Source organism: Neodiprion lecontei, chromosome 6, assembly GCF_021901455.1.
Source record: "Neodiprion lecontei isolate iyNeoLeco1 chromosome 6, iyNeoLeco1.1, whole genome shotgun sequence".
Classification (NCBI taxonomy): Eukaryota; Metazoa; Arthropoda; class Insecta; order Hymenoptera; family Diprionidae; genus Neodiprion; species Neodiprion lecontei.
Genome location: NC_060265.1, coordinates 10492703 through 10501159, shown reverse-complemented (window position 1 = coordinate 10501159; position 8457 = coordinate 10492703).

Below are 8457 nucleotides of genomic sequence, written 5' to 3'. Positions count from 1 at the left end.
ACGGCCTCTGCACGATGAAAATTTTTTTCTGAAAGTTTAAACGAGAGCGGTGTATCACGATAAAAAAAATATATATATTTTCGAGCTCGTTGTGCGAAGGACACGCGATGCTCGTTCGATGTCATTTCCGCGGTAGCTGGTATCGATTTCAAGCACGGCTATGACAATTGGTAATAAACAGTATCGCTCGGCCGTACGTATTCGATGGAGAAAAATTAAATCAGGCAGATTTAGAACGTAAACGGCTCCCGTTCGTTGGCTGCACAAGTACGAATCTATCATTGATCAAACTTTTGAGTATTCCGTAGCGTTGCAATTTTATCGAAATTCGAGACTGATGGACTGTTTCTACGGTTGGTTAACGCCTACGGATACAACGTATAATTGGACCGGTCGTTTGAAACTGGAAGAGGAACGAAACGATGCGGAGAGAGAGAGAGAGGGATAGAAAGGAGGAGTCCACCTATCGTATCGAGTGAATTCTTGTCCCGTAATAATTTTCTGACGTAGAAAGCGGTTCGGAAAAAGCGATACATGGAGGGTTTGATTTACTCGGATCAGTCGTTGTTGTGATCGTAACGGAGTGCCGCTGCCGGGGAATGCGGGGAAAATCCAGGCGCGTTTACAGAACGGGCGAAATAATATTTGAATATTTTAATTGAAGACGCGAGTGGATTGCTATGTGCGTCAAATCTAAAACTGTTGTGGTTGCAGTATGAGGGCTGCGAGGAGAGCGGGCAGTAGCAGCCTGATTATGTAAAAATCCGCCCCTTTCGGAAGGCTGGGCTGGATCCGAGATAGCCGAGGGTGAATCTTAAAATACGACCCCTTCGGAGACTCCCACCCTCGGCGTCGCCCTCGCCTTCGCCCTCGGCCACCCGCCCCGAGATTCCCCCTTATAGGAGGAGGCCGCTTTCACACTGCAGGAGAGATCCGGCAAATCATCCCAGAATTTTTCTTTTGTTTAACGCTACCAGGAACAATGCCCAATGGTTTCGCTGGCGTGCAATTAAAAAGGACTTAGTTGGGAGCGTTTTGGGAATCGTCGTTCCTGCCTGGCGCCCCTTTTGTTAACGTTTCAACGAGCAAGATCCAGAAACTCACGCCACCGGGTTCTTCTTGTACCTGCAATTCTTGTTCATACTCTTTTTTTTTTTAATCTCCGTCCTTAATTCCTTTCCCTTTTTCCCTCGAGGAAAAGTCACTTCGTTGAGTCCAACATCTGTGGATGAGAGAGAGAGAGAGAGAGAGAGAGAGAGAAAGAGAGAGAGTCGCGCGATTGTCGGGCAAAAAAACGACAGATCACGCGGAAAGGGTGGAACAGAAAATTGGTATCTGGTACCTGGATATCGCGTAAAAAGTGGATACAAACGAGGTACCGAAAGGATGAAGGTAGGAGTGACCGAAGATCGTATTTAAGCGAGTGCAGCTCGAGTACAGGCCGGAACACATGTTGCCAGAGCCTTAACCGTGACGGGATGAGAGAGAGAGAGAGAGAGCGAGAGAAAGAGGAGGAGGGATGGGAGAGAAGGAGGGAGCAAGTAAAAAAATCCCAACCATATTGCGATGCTTACTGGAACTCGACGGCACATGTCTAACTATAGGTATACATAGAGGTTTAAGAGATTTTTGACCGGAAGTCGATGGGTTTTTTGACCGGATGCAATTGATAAACCATATGGTTGCATGCGGGCGAAGAGCAAGCCTCACAGATAAATCTGTTCGGTTCATTGGACATGCAACTTTTTACACTGTTTCTTCAGCCTAATGATCTAGACTTTTTACATGTTTTTTTATTCGCTATTACAACGCATCATTATTCAGCTTTTTATTCTTTGACTTGTTATAAGACACACGTTCTCGTAGACGATTGTGGCGGACAGACGAGGCACATGCCGTGTAGTTCTTTGAAAAGGAGTTCGAAGGGAGGGAAAATAATAATTCTAACTAATTTTGATCGAGCATACCAGGGATAGAATAATTATAGGTCCGAGAATATCAAATTTCAAAATATCCCTTGCCTAGGAATAAGTGGGTATAGAATTATCCACTCGAAACTTTTCCATACCTGATTTGGATGGATTTAAAGAGGATTGGAATTTTGTAAAGTTGCGCAGTGTTAAATGATAATATTGAAACGATCGAATGATAGAAGCAAAATTGGAAGGCTTCGGCTGACTATCCGAGTAAACCGACAACCACGGATAAATAAACGAATTGCGAATAAATTTCCGTCCCGATTTTTACGAAAATTTTGGACAGGCGTATTCGATACGCCATCCCCCGCAAAGTGTTTCACGACGACGTGAGCGAGCAGAATTTCTGATTTCGTTCAGCGAGACAAGCTTTCATCAGAAGAGGAAACAAAAGAGAATCGGGTGGTCGGAGGGGAAATGGGTGGGTGTAAAAATCGCCCCTTTGTCTGTGGCGCCATTTTATCATTCCTCGCTTGCAGCCCCTTGGCATATTTCAAATGACAAAAACCACCTCGCCAACCACCCCACCCCCCACCCATCAGTTCATCCCTCCGAGGGGGGCGGGGGTGGCAAGGAGGTGGAGGAAACGGGGTGAGCGCCGGAGAGAAGAAAGGAGGGTGGCCGTCTTAAACTTTAATTGCCTTTATTTTCTCCGGAGAAAAAGTCTTGACTGGAAATTTATGACCGTTCGGAATAAGAATAAGCTGATGTCGCCATTAGCCATTACGGAATAAAATTGGACAACGGTTGTCGCTGATAATGTAGTACTTATTTTTTTTAATATCAACGGTAATGACGATAGCAATCGTAACAACGGGGAAGTAAGTAACTCGTTTTGAAAAGTTTTAGATGAGTTTTAGACGAAACAGACTCAGGCGCGTGGAAAACAATTTCCTGACGTTGTCAAATTTCTTTTCTCCTTTTTACTATTTTTCAATCGGAACCTCACCAGATATTATTATTTCAATACCTACACATTCTAATGAATTTCATTTCCTCCTTATATTCAACTAATTTCATCGATCGTGACATCGTACCGTGTCATTTATATCTTCGCATGCTCAACAATTTCGCAGTTCGGACGTTTTTTTTTTAATGCAGAGATGCAAAATCAAAGTTACGCGTGAAATGTTTAACGTTCCGAAAAACACATGCCTAAAATAAAAATGAATAACTAGTAATAATTTGGATATACGACCGTTATGATTATTTTTAAAATTAATTAATATCGCGAATAGTTGGCAATAATGAGAAAAAAAATTAAAATAAAATCTATAACCGCACAAATTCTGTCACGGTGTGAGATGTGAAATAACGTTAATTCCGTTATTGAAGAAGGCGGTTTGTATTTTTCTCTACTTTCATTAGCCAAGCACGGAGTGAACGAAGCCAAATTGCGAAAACGTGTAGAAAAACAATTCTTACGTAAGGAGGGAGCGAAATCATTTATACAATTCAATTCTCGCTCTGGTGCGAGGCGGCCCAATTTCTGGCGTGTATATTTTAGGCATTAGGCGAGCCATCGGCCATTTTATTCGTCTTTCAACCCCTGAACCGGCGGGGAGCGGGGGTGGGTAACGTCAGAAAAGGCCACCCCTACCACCGCCGAGCACTCAGTCGGCTGAGGGGTGACTGGGAAAAGAATCTTCACGCAAAATGGTCGTTATAGAAGATTCTTCCCCTAAGCCTCGCATCGGCTTTTTTCGGCTACAGCTCGACACTCGGATCTCTGATATGTTAACAATTGACCAGTTAGTCGTTGGCAAGAATTAATTTCTTGCAATATGTATACAAAGGGAGAGAGAGAAAAAGAAAAGGTTCACCTGAAGACATTTTGCGTCCGAGGCTTTCGCAAACAGCATAAATTCTCTAACAGGAATAACAATCCAATGTTTATGTGAAAATCATACGCCTAATTGTGATGTAGAATGGAATGAATTTATTCAACAATAAATCTGCTAGAAATTGATTATTCTGATTATTTGAAAAAGAGAAAGCGAAAAAGAAATTGTATTTATTGTATTAATTGTATGCCAATTGTATGAAACAGGTGGTTCGTAGAGAAAAATGCAGTTTAAGAATTTTCCGGGTATTTGAACAGTTATCTAATCAACCGATTATCGCTGAAAGTTTGAAAACGTGGTTAAAACGTGAACGAATTATCGCCAGAGACTGATTGTGAGATTTACGAGTATAGGAAGGGAGAAATACGTTGAAATTCACTCGTTGGCCAATAAAAATTTGTAACGAAACGTTTCCGCGATAAATTATGTGTTAAGGAGTTGTACCTACGTGTGAAAAATGGTTATCCATATTAATTCGTACGAGGAGTTATTGCTCGAGATTACATCGAAGACCACTCTATGCACCATTCAATTCTGAACCGTTCTAAGCAAAGTTAAAGTGGCGCTGTTGCGCCTCTGTCTTACGTATAGACGAAAGTTTAAAGTCGAGAGCTCTGTCGTAAGTTTCGGCAAAGATACACGCGCGCGTCGAACTGACTCCGAGAACTGAATCCTTGTACCGGCCAGTTTTCTCTGCTTCCAAAATTTGTCGGTACAACCAGACTAAAGAACAGCACGCATTTGGCCCGTGGAACCCGTCGATCATCCCTGAAACTCTGTTGAAAAAAAGAAGTTGCTAATAAAATGAGAACATAGACAGGCAAAACAACTCGACCCTGCAAGGCACGTCTAACCCACAGCACACGCGGCAGAATTCGCAGTTTTATCGGAATAAAATCGCGGTCTAAGGTTTTTTTCCCTCGTTCAGGCTGAAAGAACTTTGAACGTCAATGTACGAGCCTGCATTTAAGTTGACCAGCGTCAAAATAACCGAACAGTCTGTGCGAAAATGCGTTTTATTCGTACCCGTTAGCTACAGTGTTTGAACGCAAGACCGTCAAACGCAAGTTCTTTCTGATCCATCGGATTTGCGTCGATTCGTCGATCATTGGCTTTTCCCGTTTTCAGGAATAAACAAAAAAATATTATTCCGACGCGCAAGGATAAAGGCTCGGCAAGAAGTTGTTCGAAGTTTGTCGACGGACTGTACGACTTAAAGCTAAACGCATAATTTAGGTCTGGAGAGTGTGTGAAAAATGAAGAAAAAGAAGAGCGGACCGCAGCTCTCGGGAGATGGTTGGTTCGATTGTTGAGAATTGGAATATATTGTATCAGCCAGGTCGTAACTCTTTGGAAAAAAAGCGAGCGTATAGAGATGGCTACGTACACCACAGCTGGTCAGGGGCTGCCGGGTTATGATCGGGATATCATGCTCGGAATAATATTACATACACGAAATGTGAAGGAAATTATACTTTATACCACCGAGGTAGCTGATAATTTCCCTTATAAATTTCTGCCTATCGATCTGTTTATCCCCCAAGAAATTACGGTCCGACTGTTACAGGGATAATTACGGAGCGAAACAACAGCCCGTCGTATCTCACAAAATCGGAAAGCAAGAGGCAGAAGTAGTTCCTAGACTCGGATCTTCGATACTTCGCTTTCTGATATATTAGCGGAATTACCGGCCCTAAAAACGCTCCACCTCCGAAGTCTGATCCAACCGTTTGACAGTGGGTACGAATTTTCGTCCCGGTAAGAGGTACCAGTCACTTTTCAGACAGGGAGCATTGCCTGCTAAGGAAGCACAACGAATCCAGGCTTTCTATTATTAACAACCGTCACGTTGACCTCGGGCCCGACAAGCACGCAATAACTGGGCACCGAAAACTTGAGGAGCTTTTACTCCCTGAGCACCGCGTTCGAATCCGCGAAGTGGGCACACCCGGTAGTTGATGGAAAAATCCCCACAAGCGATAATCGGAGCATCGGGGGATAATCCGTTCGATGTTCGAGGCTTGCGATCAGCACGACGCGAGGAAGACGACGGCGAAGTTGCTTTACGACACATCTCAGCCGCGTCGCGACGTCGTGTAACGACATTTCGGTACAACGGATATAAGAAAGCAATCTCGGTGCGCTTGGCAAGACTCGGCGAGAAGTTCTGCAGGAGATTATCGGCTTGCGCGGGATGCGGTGACCACTAACTTAACCGACCAGACGCGTGCCCGACGCGGCTCTGACCGATCGTTTCGTCACCCCACCTAAACCCTTGCGGAAATAAAAATTGAAAACCCGTTTCTCAAAAGTGACCCTCCCAGCGTACGAGGGGTTTTGTTATAGGCGACTAGGCGAGGACCGCTGGGGCTACTAAGGGCAGCCTAGGGCGACGTGCCTCTCTCTCTCTCTCTCTCTCTCTCTTACTTTCTCTCCCTCTTCCCCACTAGACCCGATTACCATATCCTTTCTAGAATCCGATGCGGGGACTCCGGTGCAGGAGAACTGGTCAGGTAGGTTTTTTCGCATTTTTTAATTCCCGATGACCAGATGCCCGGATGGGGTCCCGGAGATTCCGACCTGCCCTGACCTCCCCTTTGCGATGACCCCATAAAAATCCTAGGAACCGGTTTGACCCTTTGCGCTTTCGGACGTTACGGTAGAGAGAGAGAGAGAGAGAGCGAGAGAGAGAGAGAGAGAGCCGGCCCTTCGGATCGTTCGTTCATCCGCTCGTCCGTTTACCTTCGTTCAGGCAGCGACGACGCCGCGACGCACGTAGACGTTACGCTTCATGGTACTATGTATACATGCGTGCCATGCCTATGATACACAAATGCATCCACGAGCGGCACCCGGTTGCCCATTGTTGGCCACGCATAATGACCGTTATGTAATCCTAGCTCGCTTTGTAACGCGCCGTACGAACGTGCGCGTCTCTTCCTTGACGGCGTAAGAGCCGATGATTTGTCAACCAACGAGGTAAGGAAATGGAAAAAAATTTACCCTTCCGTCTTGCGAAGCGATCTGTGCTTCTTTCTCTTCGATCGTGCGCGTCGCGATCTTCGCAAATTTACCAACTTCGATGGTCAGTATTGTAATTTCAAATCCGCGAACACATCCAGACGAGGAACGTACGTGTCTCCGATATTCAAAACTGTAAAACCGACGTTTCAACCCCCGTCCCTTCGGCAAAATGAATCAGTTTATAAAGTGGAGATCAAAAATTTTGTGCTCTTATAACCGGTGTCAGTGGAGTAAAACAGTACGTTTCGTTCGGGATAACCCGACGGAAGGTTTCGGAAGAATTCGGGATTCGAGTTTCGGAGGTGGAAAATGACTGTACGAACTGGATTTCAAGTCTTGAGAAACAAATGCGCCAGTTAAGGGTATAGCTTCGTGAAGGAAATCAGTGTTATTGTAATGTAAAGCAAAATCGATTGGCCAGAGACTCGCAGGCGCTTGGCAATTTAGCTAATGACTACAGCAGATATTCTACAACGACCGAGTCAGTTCTTACTTAGCCTGCAACTTCCTCGCGATAATTTTAAGCCCGAAACGGAATAAAGAGTATTCCGTCTGAAATCGGCCTCGCAGATTTTCATTGAAAATCAATATTCGGCACGGTAATTTTCGCTGTCCAATATCACGTTCCGATATACTTCACTCGTTCGAGTTGAAAATTTGCCAGCCGTGTGATACGGCAGCCTCGTTTCAATTCCTCCACACGGAGAATCCGCGAGGAGAGAAGTATCTCAAACTCAAAGCTGCCCGGTCTAATAAAGTTAGGAAACCCCATCTTGCCTCTTTGATGGTTGTATTTGCAAATTTGCATCGATTTGGCACAAGTGCTGTTCAGCTCGATGCACGGAGAGAGTTGCAGAAAGTACCGGAATATTTGCATTCAATCCGATCGTTCGATTGCGCCTAGACTTCTGTATCATCTGCGGTTTTCCGTAAAGCTCGGATACAATCTGGGGTCGTTAACGGCGTTGTAGAAATTTAAAAATAACTCGACAAAGGTGGATCGTTCTCTTCGGAGTGATCGGAACGCCGTTACAAGTTCGGTTAAGAATAGGAAGGAATTGCCAGCGGGAAGAAGCAGCAAAGGTGGATCGAAAAGGGATAAAATGCTCGCATCAAGGTCGGACTCGTTTCTCCGAGCTTACTTTCTCGATCCTGCGTACAAGTATTACGTACATTCACAGTTTGACTTCCATTCGGCGAGAATCAAGACAAGGGGAGCGACGGGCGTTCGGGTAAAAGTAAAACGTAAAAGTAGAAATAATGAGTTTCCCCAGCGAGTTCCCGGTGCTGCTTCGGAAAAAAGTTAAGTCGAGGGTCTTTCCCACCCCTCAGCCATTCCCTCCTCCGGCCGCCCCTCCACCACGTGGATGAGAGCGGGAGAGGCGGAGGCGTAGAGGGTGGACGGGGGTGGCATTAATTACGGTCCTTTATTATAAAAACTGAACGCCCTCCGGCCAGGAGGAAAGAGGCGGTGGAAAAGAGACGGAGAAAGAGCCGCGGAGGAGTGGGAAGGGGGGGGGGGGGGGGGGGGGAAAGCGAGAGAAATAAGGAGGGAAAAACCCTCGGCTGTCTCCCTCTGTTCAATTTAAAATACTTAATCTGTCTTAGTCTCT